Source organism: Danio rerio, chromosome 6 (genome assembly GCF_049306965.1).
Source record: "Danio rerio strain Tuebingen ecotype United States chromosome 6, GRCz12tu, whole genome shotgun sequence".
In the NCBI taxonomy this organism is placed as follows: domain Eukaryota; kingdom Metazoa; phylum Chordata; class Actinopteri; order Cypriniformes; family Danionidae; genus Danio; species Danio rerio.
This window is the reverse complement of record NC_133181.1, coordinates 11,268,522-11,288,959: the sequence shown is the minus strand read 5'-3', so window position 1 is coordinate 11,288,959 and position 20,438 is coordinate 11,268,522. Positions and strand designations below refer to the sequence as shown.

At 34.4% G+C, this 20,438-nt stretch overlaps 2 protein-coding genes across 16 annotated transcripts in view; both read left to right on the top strand.

Moving 5' to 3' along the window:
• gpr155b (G protein-coupled receptor 155b) overlaps window positions 1-20,438 on the top strand; it is a 698,693-nt gene that overhangs the window by 450,166 nt on the left and 228,089 nt on the right. The window lies entirely within an intron of this gene.
• Window positions 9,403-20,438, top strand: part of scn1lab (sodium channel, voltage-gated, type I like, alpha b) — a 76,597-nt gene continuing 65,561 nt past the window's right edge. For 9 of the 15 annotated variants that reach the window (XR_012407369.1, XR_012407373.1, XR_012407372.1 and 6 more), the window contains exon 1: window positions 9,403-9,599. The gene's annotated coding sequence lies outside the window, so the exon portion shown is untranslated. Of the gene's footprint in view, window positions 10,759-20,438 lie in introns of all 15 variants that reach the window. The other 6 variants (XR_012407370.1, XM_021476884.3, XM_005165770.6 and 3 more) reach the window with 1 other exon arrangement.

Here is a 20,438-nt window from a genome sequence, read left to right as displayed (position 1 = left end):
TCGGAACACGAGGGAAACCTGTGGCTTGATTTAAGCCCAAATCACTGCAGGTAAACAGTGTAAACCAAATTATAAATTGTTATCAGCATGCTTCCTCAGTTGATTGATTACATTAAAGCGTAAACGTATTCATCATTTTCTCTCCCTTCACTTGTTTAAAACCTATTTGAGTTTCTTTATGTCTGCTGAACACAAAAAAGATATTTTTAAAGAATGCTGCTTTCTGGCACCCATTAACTTGCATAGTATTTTTTTCCAACTGTTGAAGTGTCCTAACAACCAGCATTCTTCAAAATATCTTCTTTTGTGTTCAGCAGAAACTCATAAAGGTTTCAAAACAAATGAGGAAGAGTAAATGCTGAGGAACTTTACATATTTGGGTGAACATATCCCTTTAAAATTGCAAACATTTTCTGTAATTCGTGTTTTTTTTTAATATTTTATAAGTATGCACTAATTTGCAAACATTTCTTGCACAAAAATCTGAACATTAGATGATGTCATGTTTAAACTGTTTTTGTTTTTTTGACATATTTAAGTCAAATATTTTTTTACAGAGGGAATTTTGTTAATATTTTTTTGTCACTCCATAATTCAGAAAAAACATTTTCATTTTTTTCTATACATGTAAATAACTTTGTTTCTTTTTTGATATGAAAGTCAAATATTTTTAACAGAGGGAATTATTTTAGTATTTTAGTTTTCTTCTGCTGCTGTAGCCCATCCGGCTCAAGGTTCAAAGTGTTGTCATTCAGAGATTCTCTGTTGCATACCTCCGTTGTGAAGAGTGGTTATTTGAGTTAATGTTGTCACTGGATATTTTCTTTTTTTCAGTCCGTTCTCGGATCATGTAAACCCTAAAGATGGTTGTGCGTAAAAATCCCAATAGATCAGCTGTTTCTGAAATACTCAGACCGACTCACCTGGCACCAAAAAGCATGCTTAAATACACTTAAATCCCCTTTCTTCTCCATTCTGATGCTCAGTTTGAACTGCAGCAGATCGTCTTGACAATGTCTACATGCCTAAATGCATTGAGTTGCTGTCATGTGATTGGCTGATTAGATATTTATGTCAACGAGCAGTTGGACAGGTATACCTAAAAACTATATATTTTCTTTTGTTAATAAATGTTGTACAGCATGTAACTTTTTTTTGACCTTATAGATTTTTTTACATTTTTGTTAATGTTTTTTTGTCACATCATAATTTCAGAAAAACAATACATTTTAAAATTTTTTTAAAATGCTGTATATAATCATGTAATTTGTGTGATTGCATATATCTCTGATAAAAAATGTATTCAAAATAAGTATTATATATATATATATATATATATATATATATATATATATATATATATATATATATATATATATATATATATATATATATATATAATTATGAATGGGGCTGCACAGTGGAGCAGTGAGTAGCATGATTGCCTTACAGCAAGAAGGTTGCAGGTTCAAGTCCTGGCCGGGCCAGTTGGCATTTCTATGTTGAGTTTGCATGTTCTCCCCGTGTTCGCGTGGGTTTCCTCCCGGTGCTCCGGGTTCCCCCACAAGTCCAAAGACATGGGCTATATGTGAATAGAATAAGCTAAATTGTCTGTGTGTGAATATGGATGTTTCCCAGTGATGGGTTGCAGCTGGAAGGGTATCCGCTGAGTAAAACATATGCTGGATAAGTTGCCGGTTCATTCCGCTGTGTGAACCCCAGATTAATAAAGGAACTAAGCTGAAAAGAGAATGAATGAATGAATGAATGAATGAATGAGAGATGAATAAAACTGATGTCTGGTCTGTCTCCAGTATGTGCTGCCAGTATGGACATTAGTGGCTCAGTGCAGCAGAAAAGAAATCATTTTAAGGACACTGTCTTTAAAATTCTTTACTGTAATTAAATCAGAAGTCAAACTAATTAAAGTGAGACAAAAGAAACAACTTAAAGAGCACTTTGAAGGGCACAACACTTACAGTACACTTGCGTTATGGCTATTTTAATACATCTTCATTCGTTCATTTTCCTTCGGCTTTGTCTCTTTATTAATCGAGGGTCGTCACAGCGGAATGAACCGGCAACTATTCTGGAATATATTTTACACAGTGGATGCCCCTCCAGCTGCAACCCAGTACTAGGAAACACCCATACACTCTCATTCACACTCACTCATACACTACAGCCAGTTTAGTTTACCCAATTCACCTACTGTATAGAGCATGTCTTTGGACTGTGGGGGAAGCCGGAGCAGCCGAAGGAAACCCACGCCAGCATGAGAAAACCAGGCAAACTCCACACAGAAATGCCAACACACCCAGCTGGGACTCAAACCAACGACTTTCTTGCTGTGTGGCGACAGTACTAACCACTCAGCCACCAGGTCGCCCCTTAACAAGGTTGTGTGTTGTTGTGTATTTTTTATTTATTTATTGTGTATAAAAGGATTGCAGTGAACATCAACACCGTGTGCCCAACATAATGTGTATTAACTATTATCCAGTCAGACTGCTGCCTTCTTCACTCAGAAAGGTTAAGCAAGTTGGCAATTCTGTTTCATTAGTGGAGGACTTGGATACTTAGCTACATGTCATGAGTTATTTTTCATTATTTAACATTTATTTTGCTTGCAGTGTCTCTACTTAAACACTACAGTGGTTCTACTCTTCCCCACGAACACGGTCAAGGTTTCATGACAAGAATTATGTAACATTTACACAAAAAAGGGCTTAAGTCACTGAAAGGACTGAGGTTTCATTGTATCAAAGTGACACACACACACACACACAAGACAAAATGTGCAAATATAGCCTTGTGTGGAGACGTGTTTACATTTGACGTTGATAACATGACCTCAGTCGCCTCAGCGCAGGTCACAATGCCATCTCTCAGTGGACTGTTTATTTCACACATCCTCTGACCAGCGGAGAGAAGACAGGCCTTGAGTCTTTTCTCATGTGCCTGTTTGCATTTCAGACCATGTGCCTGTACTGGCACCTCAATGTGTGTGTGTGTGTGTGTGTGTGTGTGTGTGTGTGTGTGTTTGTGTGGTCCTGGTATTAAGCATTTAGGAGACCAAATGTCCCCACATCTACAGTTGAAGTCAGAATGATTAGCCTATAGTCTTTTCTAAATATCTCCCAAATAATGTTTAACAGAGGAAGGAATTTTTCACAGTATTTCCTATAATGTTTTTTCTTCTGGAGAAATTTTCATTGTTTTTTTATTTCAGCTAGAAAAAAAGCAGTTTTAATTTTTTTATACCATTTTAAGGTCAATATTATAAGCCCCCTTAAGCGACGTTTTTTAACTGACTACAGAACAAACCATTGTTACAGAATGACTTGTCTGATTACCCTAGTTAAGTCTTTAAACTGCACCTTAAGCTGAATACTAGCAATATCAGACATTTTTGACCTTGTGGGGACGTTTTTGTTCCCTCATAAATCACAAACTAAAAAAAAGACTTTTGCAGCTTGTTCAAATTACTTAATTAAAATAGGCTGAAATAACACAATTATTAAGTTTTTTAATTATTAATCCATAAATCAATCTATTGAAATTTGTTAACTTTTAGTTGACTATAAAAAATATTGTTATACAAAACAAAAAAAAAATTGACGCAACAGTTTGCATTTATATATTCAAGTTACAACTACATCTAAAAAAATGAAGTTCATACAACAAACTTTATTATGTTAACCAAATCTTTTCCTCTTCAATTAGAGGCATTTTTACATAGCAAAAACCTCAAATTTTTAAGTTGAGTACTCAAAAAAATAAGTTGTTTAAAAAAAACATTTTTAATTAAAATTGAAAACAAATCCAGTTTTATGTACTTAATTACATCCACATTTTCAAGTTTAGAACCTCAAATTAATTAAGCATCTGAAACTGTTTAATTTTTAGTTTGTTTTCAAATTTACTGTTCATGCTTGTTAGAAATACATTTAACAGCAACATTTTTGTTTTCCGGTTAATTTTTTTGGTATTAAACCACAGGTTTTTATTGTTTTACAAAACAAAAATATGTAATGTCCCATATTATCATTATAAAAAGTAATAAAAAGCATCAGTGTGTGGACTTAAAAATACAAAACAACTCAATTAGTGTGGAAACATTTCTTTGGGTTGCTACAAGTTAAATATTGTTTTAAAGTAACTGACAGATATATTTACCTTTAAATTAGCCGCATTTTTAAATTGATGTAATTATCAATATTTTCCTGTTTTGAAAACTGAATAAAATTTATTCTGGCAGCTTAAAGGTTTTAATCTTATCAGCATTTTAGAATTTTTAAGTTACAATGATGTATTAAACCAGGGGTCACCAATCTCGTTCCTGGAGGGCCGGTGTCCCTGAAGGGTTTAGCATCAACTTCCCTCAACTCACCTGCCTGGATGTTTCAAGTATACCTAGTAAGACCTTGATTATCTTGTTCAGGTGTGTTTGATTAGGGTTGGAGCTAAAATCTGCAGGACACCAGCCCTCCAGGAACAAGTTTGGTGACCACTGTATTAAACCATGTAGTGGTTACAGACCTCTTGAGTTATTTTTTAGAGTGTATCATTTTGTGTTGGGACAACATGAAAACATTAAAAAATGTAAAACTGTAAATGTTTTATGTTGAGGTTGGTTTTAGGGTTAAAGACGGAAAATGTATTTAAATTAGTGTGCAGTATCAAAATCATTATGTCTATGGGTCCCCATAGAACATAAAAACCTAACGTATGTGTGTGTGTAGAGAGATATTTGGCGCACTCTTTCTAATGAAGGTGTGTTCTGTGTCATCTCCGTGCTAATGTTACCGTCCTGTGTCTATATAGCATGAACATTTAATTAAGGATGTTGTATTTATTAGCAAAAAATAAATATAAAATGAAAGATAAGGTTAAAAATGAATGTTTTATTACATTTTTCCTGCTCTTTAAAATGTCCTTTATTTTATGTGATTTAATTTTACTTAATTTTTTTGTTAAATTTATTTAAATATTTGTATTGTTCGTTTTAATCTAATTTGTTTACTTGCATTTTAACTTATTTATTTGCTTTCTTTTAGGTGTGTGTGTGTGTGTGTGTGTGTGTGTGTGTGTGTGTGTGTGTGTGTGTGTGTGTGTGTGTGTGTGTGTGTGTGTGTGTGTGTGTGTGTGTGTGTGTGTGTGTGTGTGTGTGTGTGTGTGTGTGTGTGTGTGTGTGTGTGTGTGTGTGTTTATAAATCATTATCCAAATATTCATTCATTTATGTCTTTTCCTTCGACTTAGTCCCTTTATTTATCAGGGGTCGCCACAGGGAAATGAACCGCCAACTTATCCATCATATGTTTTACGCAGCGGATGCCCTTCCAGCCACAGCCCAGCCGTGGGAAACACCCATATACTCTCGCATCCACACACATACACTATGGACAATACAGCTTATTCAGTTCACATGCTGTAACTCTTTGGACTGTGGAGAAAACCGGAGCACCCGGAGGAAACCCACGCGAACACGGGGAGAACATGCAAACTCCACACAGAAACACCAACTGACCAAGCCGGGACTCGAACCAGCGACCTTCTTGCTGTGAGGCATCAGTGCTAATCACTGAGCCACCGTGCCACCCTTTTTAAAATAGTATTTAATAAAATGATTGGTTATTTGTTAATATTTTAAAACTTTTTTGTTTTATTAATTAAATTAGTCAATTTTTTTTTCAGCTTAGAACCTTTATTAATCTGGGTTCGCCACAGCGGAATGAAGCACCAACCTTCCAGCTGCAACCCATCCCTGGGAAGTATCCATACACACTCATACACTACGGACAATTTAGCCTACACAATTCACCTATAGCACATGTCTTTGGACTGTGGGGGAAACTGGAGGACTCGAAGAAGGTCGCTGGGTTGCTGGTTCGAGCCTCGGCTCAGTTAACGTTTGTGTGTGGAGTTTGCATGTTCTCCCTGCATTCGCGTGGGTTTCCTCCGGGTGCTCCGGTTTCCCCCACAGACCAAAGACATGCGGTACAGGTGAATTGGGTAGGCTAAATTTTCTGTGAGTGTCTGTGTGAATGAGTGTGTGTATGGATGTTTCCCAGAGATGGGTTGCGGCTGGAAGGGCATCCGCTGCGTAAAAACTTGCTGGATAACATCCATACACCCTGGGAAACATCCATACACACTAATAGCTATACACTACGGACAATTTTACCCTACCCAATACACCTGTAACACATGTCTTTGGGGAAAACTGGGAGTACCCAAAGTAAACCCACACAAAAGCAGGGAGAACATGCACACTCCACACAAAAACGCCAACTGACTCAGCTGAGGCTCGAAACAGCGACCTTCTTGCTGTGAGGCAACAGCACTACCTACTGCGCCACTGCATCGCCCAACACATCTGCTTTTTACAGCGTAATACTCAGTGGCATAGCATACTACTCTTGAGTACATTTGAAAGGGCTACTATTTACGATCAGCATTTGAGAGTAATATTTAACAGCAGATACTTTTACGCTACTTTCACTACATTTTTAGGTAAGTAATGGTACTTTTGCTTGAGTATGATTTTTCAGTACTCTTTCCACCACTGCATGTATGTCTTCAAAACATTAGCACTATTTAATTTACTGGAAACAATGTTGTAATATGATAGTCATGGGCTGTTGTGCAGCATGATTTGCTTATTTACAATTTGCGAACAATACTTTTCTGAAATTATATTAAGGAGAAAGTCCGAATGTGCGAATATAGAACCAAATTGACCTCAGTGAAGTGAAGGCTAGCTGTCCGTGAACGTATTTATCGGTTTGTTCTGCAGGGTAAACACTGGTGTCACACTGCCAGCTGCTCCACTGAGAGTTTAGCCGTGCTCTGTCCACTCGGAGGACTGGTGATCCTTCAGTCTGTGCCTTCTCATAGATGACACCCCGCGGGCGAGAGCGCCTAATGAGGGGAGCTCAGCGAATGTCAAAACCGGCGCGATGCGTCATGCATCAGCACGAGCCCTGCGGAGGCGCGGCGCACAGGCACGAGCGGTCGCGGTATTGCTCTAAATCACTGCGCTTTTCTGAGTGTTTACTTTCGAGACTGACACTATACAAATTTACCAGTGCATTCCCTCATGCTTTACACCTAATGAACATCTGAAGACAAGTTTCTCAGCAGCTTCTTAAAAGCAGCTTCATGCGAAAGGGAAACTGTCGTCACTTCGCTGCCATTGCTCCTTGGTGTCAGCAGGGGGCGCGCGCGCGTTGTTTGGGTCCGCGCGCCTCTCCCATGCCTCAGGTGCAGCTCGCGCCAGCAACCTCTTTCAAGCATGGATAAGGATTATTCATTTCGACCGTGTCTGGTGAATTTAGAGCTTTGAAGAATGAACAGCCTCAATCCCTATACTATATAACGCAATAGTCTTCTTTACTAAAGTTATAAAGTTGTCTTGGTTTAAAGATGAAGATAAATTGATTGGCGGAGTGTTAAATCTTTTTAACCATTTTCAGAAAACGTTTTTTAAGAGAACATTGGCTTTTATATGAGGTGAATATAAATGCTATTCGTTGTTTTATAAGTACATGTGTTAAATGGGATGCTCTCAGTATAGAAATATATGGCAGCCTGTTCGTCTGAGAATAATAAAAAAGTGTAAAAAGTAGCAGAAGATTACGTTTCAGATAAGAAAGATCTGTTTTGGTATACTGTAAGTTATGAAGGATTTGTAATACTAAATAAAAAAAAATAAAAAAACAACTATTTAACAGTTATTTTAGGTTTTTCACAAATAATCTCTCATAGAGTGCATATCTCAACAACACAAATATTATAACAGTAACATTTGACAGGGATTATTTAAGGATAAAAAAATGAACTAGATACTTTTTTTTCCTCATTTATTCCTTTATTATTTATACTGCCAGAGCAAAAACAAATAAAAAACAACAAAAATCTTGGGCTTTATAACAAACAATATATATATATATATATATATATATATATATATATATATATATATATATATATATATATATATATATATATATATATATATATATCCCACTGAGACCCCAGTTGCAGCTAAAGTAAAAAAATCTTACTTAATATTTTATGGAGAATTTTAGTGCAAACATTAAAATTTAATTTTTAATACATTTTTATAATAATATGTTTTGTAATTAATATAATATAATAGTATGATAGGAATATTATTTTCAACACATTTCTTAACATAATAGTTTTAATAACTTATTTGTAATAACTGATTTATTTTATCTTTGCCATTATGACAGTAAATAATATTTTACTACATATTTTTTCAAGACACAGCTTAAAGTTACATTTAAAGGCTTAACTATAGGTTAATTACAATAGGTTAACTAGGTTAGGGTAATTAGGCAAGTTATTGTAAAAGGATAGTTTGTTTTGTAGAATATCGAAAAAATATACAACATAAAGGGGCTAATAATTTAGACTATAAAATGGTTTTAAAAATTCATAACTGCTTTTGTTCTAGCCAAAATAAAACAAGTAAGTCTTTTTCCAGAAGTAAAAATATTATCAGACAAACTGTGAAAATTTCCTTGCTGTTAAACATTCCACTTGCTGGAAAATATTAAAAAATGAAAATTAATTAAGGGGGGCTAATAATTCTGACCATGAATTATTGATGATTATAATATTATAATTAATATTTAAAGAAAAATAATTATTCCTGAGTTTTTACAAAGAAAACAAATAAAAGCTTCTCCCATTTTTTTGAAATTGCTAGGAGTTATATTTTAATTCAGTTTTTATAGTGCATTCCTTTTGAGCTTTTCAACCATTATTGGCAGAGATAAAAGGTACAGTATACTGAACAAATGCTATTTCAAAAACTTATAGCATAATAATAATAATAATAATAATAATAATAATAATAATAATAATAATAAAACAATTAATCAACCACAACAGTGTAAAATGTTATCAAGTAACCTTCAAAAATATATGACGTGTATAAAATTGAGCATTTAAAATGGGATTTATCAGCCAAAAAACTTCTAACAAAATAATATCAGTGACCGTGGAATAAATAGGGGAAAACGAACATACAGTTTGTGCGTAATTGCTATAAAAATAATGTTAAATGTTAATTAATATTAATTAGATAAAATTGTCCTTTGGCCCGGGTATCCCCTTAATAACTTATGGGAACAGATGCAACAAATGCTAATAAAGTATAGGCTACCTGTAACCTGTCACGTACACAAAGCGGGGAAAAGCTTTAATAATATGCCCTTTGCGCGACCGAGTCTCACTCCGATGTCTTGTAGTGTCAATCGGTCTTTACGTGCGGGTTCTGGCGATTTCCTTCTGACTCTGGAATATAGTCGTGAGGCTCACGCACGCGTCACTCCCACCATCCAAGCCACCGATAACCGGAAGCGACTATCATCCGTGATATTTGGGAAGACGAGCGACAGCTGAGAGCGCCTTTCAATGGATTAAAACATCGCCGCGTCTCCTCAGCCTGTTTGACAACAAGCCGCCTTTTAATGGAGGGAAAACACAATAGAAGGAGCTAAGGGGGGTGAACGTTATTGGAAATCACCGCCATCCAGGTTCGAGCCTGACAAGCATTGCTATGGTAGGTAAAGATCAATTGAGAAACGTCTAGAAAGGCCTGGTATATGAAAATCATATTTCAGCTTTCTAACTCTGTAGATACAACAACAAGGGCCAGGATTGTAAACATATTACTGTGAAACTGTTATAAACAAGCCGTTTCTTTTTAAAAAAACAAGTGTTCGGTTGGTCAAAAGACAGTTGATGACTAGGACTTAATGTCCAAATGGAGAATATGATGATGCATTCATGTAAAGGTCACCCTCTGGCTGCTCTTCATCAAACTGAATGGGATTATGATCAAATCACGTAAAACACAATCATTAATCGTATTCTTATAAAGAGAAACTGAGGCATATGTGTGCGCAGTAATTGGGATGATCCAGACACATATAAGGCGTTTAAACAGGATTTGGATCGCTGGTATTATCGCATATCAAGGGTTTTACACCGGATTTGTCAGCGTACCGGACAGATGTTTGGGTTTCTGTCCGCCGGTTGCCTCTGGAGATGATGTTGGTGCTGAATTTGGCTGATCTGCCAAAATTAGGGAGATCTTTCATGAACAGAGGGGCTGCTGTCGACTGTTTATGGCTTAATAGGATAATCTCTCTTGTTTTGAGAATTTCACAAGACGTTGGCATTTCCACCCAGCACATTAATTACATTGATAATGATTGTCATTGAAAAGAGAAGCAAACGCGACCCCCTCCTTCCCTCACATTTCCACACCCACCCACCGTCGCACACGAGAAGGGGGTGAAAAACACAATCCGAGGACACCAATAGGTGACAATTCGCAGTGGTAATGTGAACCTTTATGCCTCTGAAACGCGTTTACATCCTAGACATTTTTGGTCAGTGAAAAAAGGCACGCCCAGAGACGTTTTCTCTGTCGCCTAGACACCGTTTAACCCTTTGGGTGGGCTTCTCGTTACGTGGAATTACATCAATCTCGGTTTCTCAGTCGGTGTCGTCAGGGCTGGAAATGTAGAGCTGCTGTAGCTCCGGGCGATGTTTTTTGACACAAAACTCTGTAAATGGCCGTGTAAATGGTGTCATGCTCGGAGTTCGTTGTGTTTTGGGTGGACCTCGAGCTTGCGGAATGGAAATAAACGGAGACGTCAACATGGCGACAGCTGCTTCGCCCCTGCGCTCGAGATGAATACTCATCTATAAAGGTAGGGCCTTCAAACTCACCTTGGGCTTCTGTTAGCACTCAAGACAGAAATAAACATCGTGATGAACACCATCCTTCCATTAGATCATCTACATTTGTTTTATGTAGGCACTCAGATGTTTGACTTGTTGAACTATTTACTATTTAAGAAGAAAATGCTAGAATTAACGTTTCTTCGTTTTGAACGTTGACTTGGGGCAGTTGTTTACAGTTAGCATTTTTCAGACTTTTTTGTATTATTATTATAATCATCATCACAGAAATATATATCAAAATCAAAGGAATAGCTTGTACCTTAAAATAAACTACATAAACATTTAGGTTTGTGTTTTAATGCCTTCATAATAAACCGAAGAAATTTGCTATGACTTAATACCGTGAATCACCTGTATTAAATACGTGATCGTCAACGTGTTTGGGAAATGTCATTGAGAGAAGTACGCGAATATGATGACGACGTTGGAGGAAGCGCGTGGCGGATGACCTGAGCTGAGCCCAGGCGGAAGCGCGCGCACCTGTGTTTCAGCACCATGGAGAGCAGCTGTCGCGAATCCTTATTATCCAGGACGGAGCGGAACAATTTTAACGCACATTTGAGGAAAAAGTGTCACATTTATGATTAGAAAGCAACTTCAGAATCTATGCATTAACCGGTCTCGTAAGGAAATGTCAAATGTTGGCGTTTTGGTTGAGTAATATGATTGTCAGATGTATGCAAAGATATCGATGTTTAAAATAAGCTGAAATAATCCTAACATAAACATTCAATAAAAAGCAATATTTTAAATGGCATAACCATTAAAAAAATTTATGTTTTCTTTTTTAATATGTGTAAAATTATTTAATGTGATGCTAATATGAAGTATCACATGACCCATCAGGAGTTCTTATACTAAGATACTTTGTTGTTCTTCAATATCAATGTTGAAAACAAGCTGTGCTGCTTAATGCTTATGCAGAAAATATAATATACTGCAATTCAAATGGCATACAGTTGAAATCAGAATTATTATGCCCATTTGTTTTGTTTCTTTTCTTTTTTAAATATTTCCCAAAAAATGTTTAACATTTTTTTCTTCTGAAGAAAGTCTTATTTGTTTTATTTCAGTTAGAATAAAAGCAGTTTTTAATTAAAGAAAACATTTTAAGGTCAATATTATTAGCCCTTTTAAGCTATATATATATATATATATATATATATATATATATATATATATATATATATATATATATATATATATATATATATATATATATATATATATATATTTGATAGTCTACATCAAACCATAAATAATAACTTGCCTAATTACCCTAACCTGCCTAGTTAAACTAATTAACCTAGTTAAGCCTTTAAATGTCACTTTAAGCTGTATAGAAGTGTCTTGAAAATATCTAGTCAAATATTATTTACTATCATCATGGCAAAGATAAAATAAATCAGTTATTAGAAATGAGTTATTCAAAGTATCATGTTTAGAAATGTGCTGAAAAAATCTTCTTTTTGTAAAACAGAAATTGGTAAAAAAAAAAAAAAAATAAACAGGAGGGGCTAATAATTAACGCGGTTTAACAATTTTGACTTCAACTGTAGGTAAACGTGTAGGTAAATGTATCATATACAATAGCACATATTTTTTGCCAAAACAAACTTTTAGTTGGCATGCGACTAATCGCTATAAATTTTTGCCCATCAATATAATTAACTGATTCTCAATAGTAACTATAATTAGGGCTGCACGATATTGGAAAAATCGGACATTGCGATATTTTGTTTTGCTGCGGTATCATGATATAAATTTATTTCATTAGATGAATTGAATAGCTCTATTTGGAAAGATTTCATTCATTTAGATAGAACAGGATAATAAAGTATTTTGCATAAATTATAACAAATGACAAGCATATATAAATACAACAGAGCAAAGAGAAAAGTGAATTAAAGAGCTCTTTATGGCTTTCCAAAGAGTCCAACAGTATTCAAGAACAGAAATTGCATAATCAAACATAAAGTAAAATGATCATCACTGTATAAATTGTGTAAAAATAATAACATTTACTATTATCTTTATCATTTTAATAAATCTAATCCTGCGATGTGACTATTGTAGATACACACACTGCGATATCAATGCTCAAACTATTTATTGTGCAGCCCTAATAATAATAATAATAATAATAATAATAATAATAATAATGATAATAATAATAATAATAAAATTCAGCTTCGCATAACAGGAATAAATAACATTTTTAAATATTTTTCTAAATAAACACATAACAAAATGATTGTTTTAGTATATGTATGATGAAATCATGTATTTTCTTATGCTCACCGCTGTACAGTTTGCAAAACTTTGACAGTGTATGCCTATACTGTGTGATGGAGTGTGAAGGCTTCTTTCTTTCCCTCACATCTGTCAGAATTCATATACATGCTGTCTTTATAACACAAGCAGTGTGTGAATATTTAAACACGACTGTCATGGTTTGAGGAGAAGTGTTGAAGGCAAATTCTGACACACTTTGGCTGCCTAGTGTTGGCCTGCAATATTTGAATCCACCTTCTTAGTGACATACTGTCAAGACCTTTCAATATCCACCAAACAAAACATGAAGTAGCACGCGGTATCAACTGAGGTGACTGATTTTACACTGATAGTCTTTGCTATAGTCATGAATATCTGAGCAGACCTTGACAAGGGTACACTATAATAACAATTATTGATCCCTACTTTTTTTGTAGAGTCAAATGAACTTTTCTTCTCAGCTCAACTTACTTCAATTAAACCGATTAACTTAAAGTAGCATTATTATTTATCATGACGATGACCACATGTTGCTGAAGTTTACAAACTTTATCACGATACTACAAGAGAGTGTATGTTTTTTGATGGATCACCAGAAATGAGTAGTGGTATCTTTGATTTTTACATATACAGTTGAAGTCAGAATTATTAGCCCCCTTTTGATTTTATTTTATTTTTTTAAATATTTCCTAAATGATTTTTAACAGAGCAAGGAAATTTTCACAGTATGTCTGATAATATTTTTTTCTTCTGGAGAAAGTCTTATTTGTTTTATTTCAGTTAGGATAAAAGCAGTTATTAATTTTTAAAAAAAACTTTTTTTGGGAGAAAATTATTAGCCCCTTTAAGCTATTTTTTTTTCTCGATAATCTACAGAACAAACCATCATTAAACAATAACTTGCCTCATTACCCAAACCTGCCTAGTTCACCTTATTAACCTAGTTAAGCCTTTAAATGTCACTTTAAGCTGTATAGAAGTGTCTTAAAAAATATCAAGTAAAATATTATTTACTGTCATCATGTCAAAGATAAAATAAATCTGTTATTAGAAATAAGTTTTTAAAACTATTATGCTTAGAAATGTGCTGAAACAATCTTCCCTCCATTAAACAGAAATTGGTGAAAAAAATAAACAGGGGCGCTAATAATTCAGGGGGGCTAATAATTCTGACTTCAACTGTAAGTGGCCAATATGTACTTAAATTGTGCTTAAATCCCAGCACTTTTTCTCTGTTTTGACTCTGGAGACAGGTGCGCTGTAGGGCAGGGCTGGGAGTAATGGCACTCCAGAGGGTTGGCTCATTTTTGGAGGTGGTTGAATAAGTGGATCATTGGATAAATGCTTTGATGGGTGCATGCATGGATGAGGGAGTTGTTTTTTTTACCTCTGTCCTCAGAGGGAACAGGCTGAACTGGTTGGGTGATGGAGAGGGTGAGAGAGAGTATAACAGCTCACAGACCCACATGCACATAAACAATTGCTGTCGAATATTAGTCACAGTTGCAAACTGAAATCTAGCCCAGAGCACCCAGGAATATTTTGTCTGGAAAACATTGCTAGTGTGAGTTTTGCAGAGAAGAAGTAAAACTTGGTTAAAAAGCCTTACTGTGCCATGACACTAACTCTTAAACTATATTTTAACTGTAGTTTTTGACCTTTTCCGCGATGTGGAAGTAAGTAAACTCATTTTTAAAACTTCTGATTCAGTTGCCTTTGGGAGAAATGACAAAGAATAATAAACGGCAGAAAACGGTCAAAATATTTGCTGAACAAACAGGAGTTCATTGTAAATGATGCAGTATTTAACTGTAATATGAACTGTATTTTACTGTAGGACAGTTATGCATATGTTACTGTATTTTAATGTTGCACTGTGAAAATTACTGTATTTTTTTAAGTAAAGATATTCAATAATGTAAATACGAAGGTAAATTTTCATATAAATATACATACAGTATTTTTGCTGTAATTGATTTACAGTAAGTTGCTGGCAAACTGAACTGTAATGTGAACTATTTTACTGTAGAACAGTTATGCAGTATGTTACTGTATTTTAAAGTTGCATTGTGAAAATTACTGTGTATTTTACAGTAAAGGTATACAATACTGTAAATACATAGAGCGAGATAAATGTTGCTGTAAATTTAAATACAGTATTTTACTGCATTTGTTTTACAGTAAGTTACTGAAAACTGAACTTTAATATGAACTATTCTACTGTAGGACAGTTATGCAGTATGTTACTGTATTTTTAAGTTGCATTGTTGAAATTACTGTATATTTTAAAGTAAGGATATTCCATACTATAAATACATGCAAAGGAAAGGTAAATTTACTATGAATATAAAAACTGAATTTTACTGCAATTGATTTACAGTAAGTTACTGGCAAACTGAAGTGTAATGTGAACTAAATTTTGCCGTGGGAGAGTTATACAGTATGTTACTGTATTTAAAAGTTGCATTGTGAAAATGTCTGTTTTACAGTAAAGATATACAAAACTGTAAATACATATAGAGCAAGATATACATGGTGCTGTAAATGTAAATTTTCGCTGTAATTGATTTACAGTAAGTTACGGCGAACTGAACTGTAATATGAACTGTATTTTACTGTAGGACAGTTATGCAGTATGTTATTGTATTTTTAAGTTGCATTGTTAAAATTACTGTATATTTTAAAGTAAGGATATTCAATACTATAAATACATGCAAAGGAAAGGTAAATTTACTATGAATATAAATACAGTATTTTACTGCAATTTATTTACAGTAAGTTACTGATGAACTGAACTGTAATTTGAACTGTATTTTACTGTAGGACATCTATGCTGTATGTTATTGTATTTTAAAGTTGCAATGTGGAAATGACTATGTTTTACAGTAAAGATATCCAATACTGTAATACAGCAAGATAAATGGTGCTGTAAATGTAAATACAGTATTTTAACTGCAATTGATTTATGGTAAATTACTGGCAAACCCCTGACAGTAAGATACTGTAGATTCTACAAGAGATTGTTAACAGTGTACATAAAAAGTAGAATAACACAAAAGGAAAGTATAAGTATGCAACATCAGGCAGCATAGCAGGCAGTTTTTAACGTCTAGATTTCAATGGGAGTGAATGAGACCGGAAGTCTCGAGCCATAAAGATTCCAATGGCAGCTCCAGCTCTTACGTCAAAAATAAGCTCAATGGGGAGAATTTTAACTTTATATGAACCAGTAACCTATCAAAATTCTTTTAGCCATGAGGAACACTTCTAAAATTATTCAACCGGTTAAGTAATCCATAATATATTACCTAAAATTATGTTTTTAAAGGGTCCAATAATGAAAACACAAAAAATTTGCAGTTCTCATTCAATACTGTTAGAGACAGTTAAATGTTTACTTATTTAATCTAGAACTCATACAGTAATCTGCCCATTTTCCCGAGCTCCATTTTAGTTGCATTTAACATTGCTCATTTTTTAACGTCCAGAAATCAATTGAAGTGAATGAGACCGGAAGTCTCGAGCCAAAAAGATTCCAATGGCTGCGCCAGCTCATACGTGAAGAACAAGGTCATAAGAGCGCATTTATCTTTATATGAACCAATAACCTATCAAAATCCTTTTAGCCTTGAGGAACACTTCTGAAATGATTCAACCGGTGAAGGTAATCTATAATATATTGCCTGATAATGATTTGTTTTTTAAATAGGATAATGAAAACACTAAAAATAAGCAGCTCTCATCCAATACTGTTACGGACAAATGTATCCATTACTCATGTCAGTATTCTTAGCTAATGTTTATTTATTTAATCTAGAACTCATACAGTAATCTGCCCATTTACCCTGTGTTTTTAGTTTATTGTAGAGTTCAATTTTATTGACCTAACATTGCTCATTTTTTCACATCTAAAAACCAGTAGACGTGAATGAGACCTACAGTCTCCAGCCACAAAAGATTCCAATAGCTGCGCCCGCTCATACTTGAAGAATAAGATCAATATGGAGTATTTTAACTTTATATGAACCAATAACCCACAGGTGTCAAACTCAGTTCCAAAAGGGCCGCAGCTCTGCACAGTTTAGTTCCAACCCTAATTAAACACACCTGATCAAACTAATTGAGTCCTTCAGGCTTGTTTAAAATCTACAGGTAAGTGTGTTGGAGCAGGGTTGGAACTAAACTGTGCAGGGCTTCGGCCCTCCAGGAATTGAGTTTGACACCCCTGCAATAACCTATCGAAACCCTTTAAGCCATGAGCAACACTTCTGAAATGATTCAACTAGTGAAAGTAATCTATAATATATTGCCTGATAACATTTTTTTTTTAAATAGGATAATGAAAACACTAAATTTAGGCAGTTCTCATCCAATACTGTTATAGATAATTTTATGTATAACTAATGTCAGCATTTGTAGTAAATGTTTATTGAAGCTATAGAACTCATACAGTAATCTGCCCATTTTCCCTGGTGTTTTATTTTATTATAGATTTCCATTTTAGTTGCTTAACATTGCTCATTTTCCTCAAAGTGTGGTAGTTATTTGTGAAGTAATTGTGATTTTATCTTCATTCATTAATGATATGATCTATGCAGGAGATTATGCAGGTTGTAAGATTATTAGTACAACCCATTTTCTGTTTTTACTTTGTGAAATGTGTTCAGTTTGACTTGTTTCTATGCCTTTTCAGTTGGATGAGGCCTAAGAGTTTTGCATTGTAGGTGGTTTGGAGCAGTGTCAACTCTTGTTTGCGTGAAAGAAATCCTACTTCTAGAACATGGTAGAAACCAGTGTTTCATAATAAACAGAACACTCAGACTGTTTATATTATTTCCCAGTTCTGTGTTGCCTCTGGAAGGTCATCCGCTGCATAAAACATATGATGGAATAGTTGGCGGTTCATTCCGCTGTGGTGACCTCTGATAATCCAGAGACTAAGCTGAAGTAAAATGAATAAGTGAATGTTTGTTATTATCATTATTATTACTTATTTATTTATTATTAATAATGTATCTATTCCTTTCAAAGCTGTAGCGTTTCTGTTTGATTCATAGCAGATTTTTATTTTTTTTCATTGATATTGTCAGAATCATCGTCTTAAATCTGTCCTGAATCGAGAGGGGTCTGACTGCAGACCTGGTGCAGTGCAATCTGGGCTGCATCCAATGCTTTTTAATGGGCTCACCTAACCCCACCCCTAACCCTACCGGTCACAGTGACGTCACTCGCTCCATTTGAGTGCATTGTGTCTGACATTGCATCGCTGAGTGATGCAGTCTCAGCTTGCTTCATAAAGGCTGCATCCAGACACGATTGCTTGAATCCTCCAATTTGAATTGCAGAGTTGCGATGTTAAAGATGTATACATCTGGATTTTTGTAGAGGATGGAGGGATTGAATTTGGCAATCCATTTTAGACTGCCGGATGCATGCTCAGGTGTCACTCACAAGAATTCAATCATGAGTTTGGGATTTTAGTGTGAGTTACAGTTTGTGACAGATGATGTGTGTTAAAGCTTGATATAAAATGTAGATGTACGTACTTTATGTGAAAAGTGTAGGAAATTCGCCAGTTGCTCAATTTAGCTGTCTTTATTAAACAATGTTTGACTATGAAATTTTGTGACGTGGTTTCAGTAGCCGTGTAGTAAAATTTAGGACAGCTTCTAGTATTTTATATACAGTTAAAGTGAAACTTATTAGCTCTCTTGTATATTTTTCCCCCAATTTCTGTTAAACGGAGAGAAGATTTTTTAAGTACATTTCTAAACATGAAAGTTTAATAACTCATTTCTAATAACTGATTTATTTTATCTTTGCCATGATGACAGTAAGTATTTTACTAAGTTTTTACTAGTTTACTATTTTGCTAGAGGACACTAGTCTTCAGCTTAAATTTTAAAGTACTTAGCCAAATCATTGCAAATCATTGTTCTGTAGACAGTCAATATATATATATATATATATATATATATATATATATATAGCTTAACGGGGCTAATAATATTGACTTTAAAATGGTGTAAAAAATTTCAAAACAACTTTTATTCTAGCCAAAATAAAAGTAAGACTTTCTTCAGAAGAAAAAGTGTTATAGGAAATACTGTGTAAAATGCGTTGCTCTATTAAACATAATTTGGGAAATATTTGAAAAAGAAAACAACAAAAAAAAATCTATTGTATGTACAGTACTATTCAAAAGATTGGCAATGATGATTAAAAAAAAATTAAACTAAAAGAAGTCTTTTTTTTCTTATCAAACCTGCATTTACCTAATCAAATATATCACAAAACAGTAGTATTGTGGTATCTATTTACAGTTTTACTGTTTCCAGTGTCACATAATCCTTCAGATGTTTTGATTTTGCAGTCAAGAAATTTCTAAATAAAAATAATGTATCATTAATAAATGGTAAAAATGAAAAAAAAAAAAAAGGGTGTCAGGGTGGTGCCGTGGGTAGCACGATTGCCTCACCGCAAGACGGTCGCTGGTTGGAGTTTGCATGTTGTATATACAGTACAGTTGAAGTCAGAATCATTAGCCCCCCTGAATTATTAGCCCCCTGTTTATCTTTTGCCCCAATTTCTGTTTAACAGAGATTAGATTTTTTTAAAGACATTTTTAAACATAATAGTTTTAATAACTCATTTCTAATAACTGATTTATTTTATCTTAGCCATGATGACAGTAAATAATATTCGACTAGATATTTTTCAAGACATTTCTTTACAGCTTTAAGTGACAACTAAAGGCTTAACTAGGTTAATTATGTTAACTAGGTTAGGGTAATTAGGCAAGTTATTGTATAATGATGGTTTGTTCTGTAGAGTATTGAACAAAAATAGCTAAAAAAGGGCTAATAATTTTGACCTTAAAATGGCTTCAAATCAAATAAGACTTTCTCCAGTAGAAAAAAAACATTATTAGACATACTGTGTAAATTTCTCTGCTCTGTTAAGCATAATTTGGGAAATATTTCAAAAAGAAAAAGAAATTGAAAGGGGGGCTAATAATTCTGACTTCATCTGTATATATACACACACACACACACACACACACACACACACACACACACACGCACACACACACACACACACACACACACACACACACACACATAGCATATATAGTAAACATATGATGTTGATACTCACATTTTTACAAAGCCAGTGACATCAATATATAGGTTAGCAGTAAAGGTGAGAATTTACAAGCTTAAAATGCTAGATTCCCAAGAGTCGAAACATAGGTCCCCATGTGGTTTCAGCTTTTTTTCTGGGAAGTTTTCAAGAGGTAGTTGTTCCATTTGAATGACATAAAGCAACTCGTTCAACCATCTCTGATAACAGGGAGCCTTTGAAGATTTCT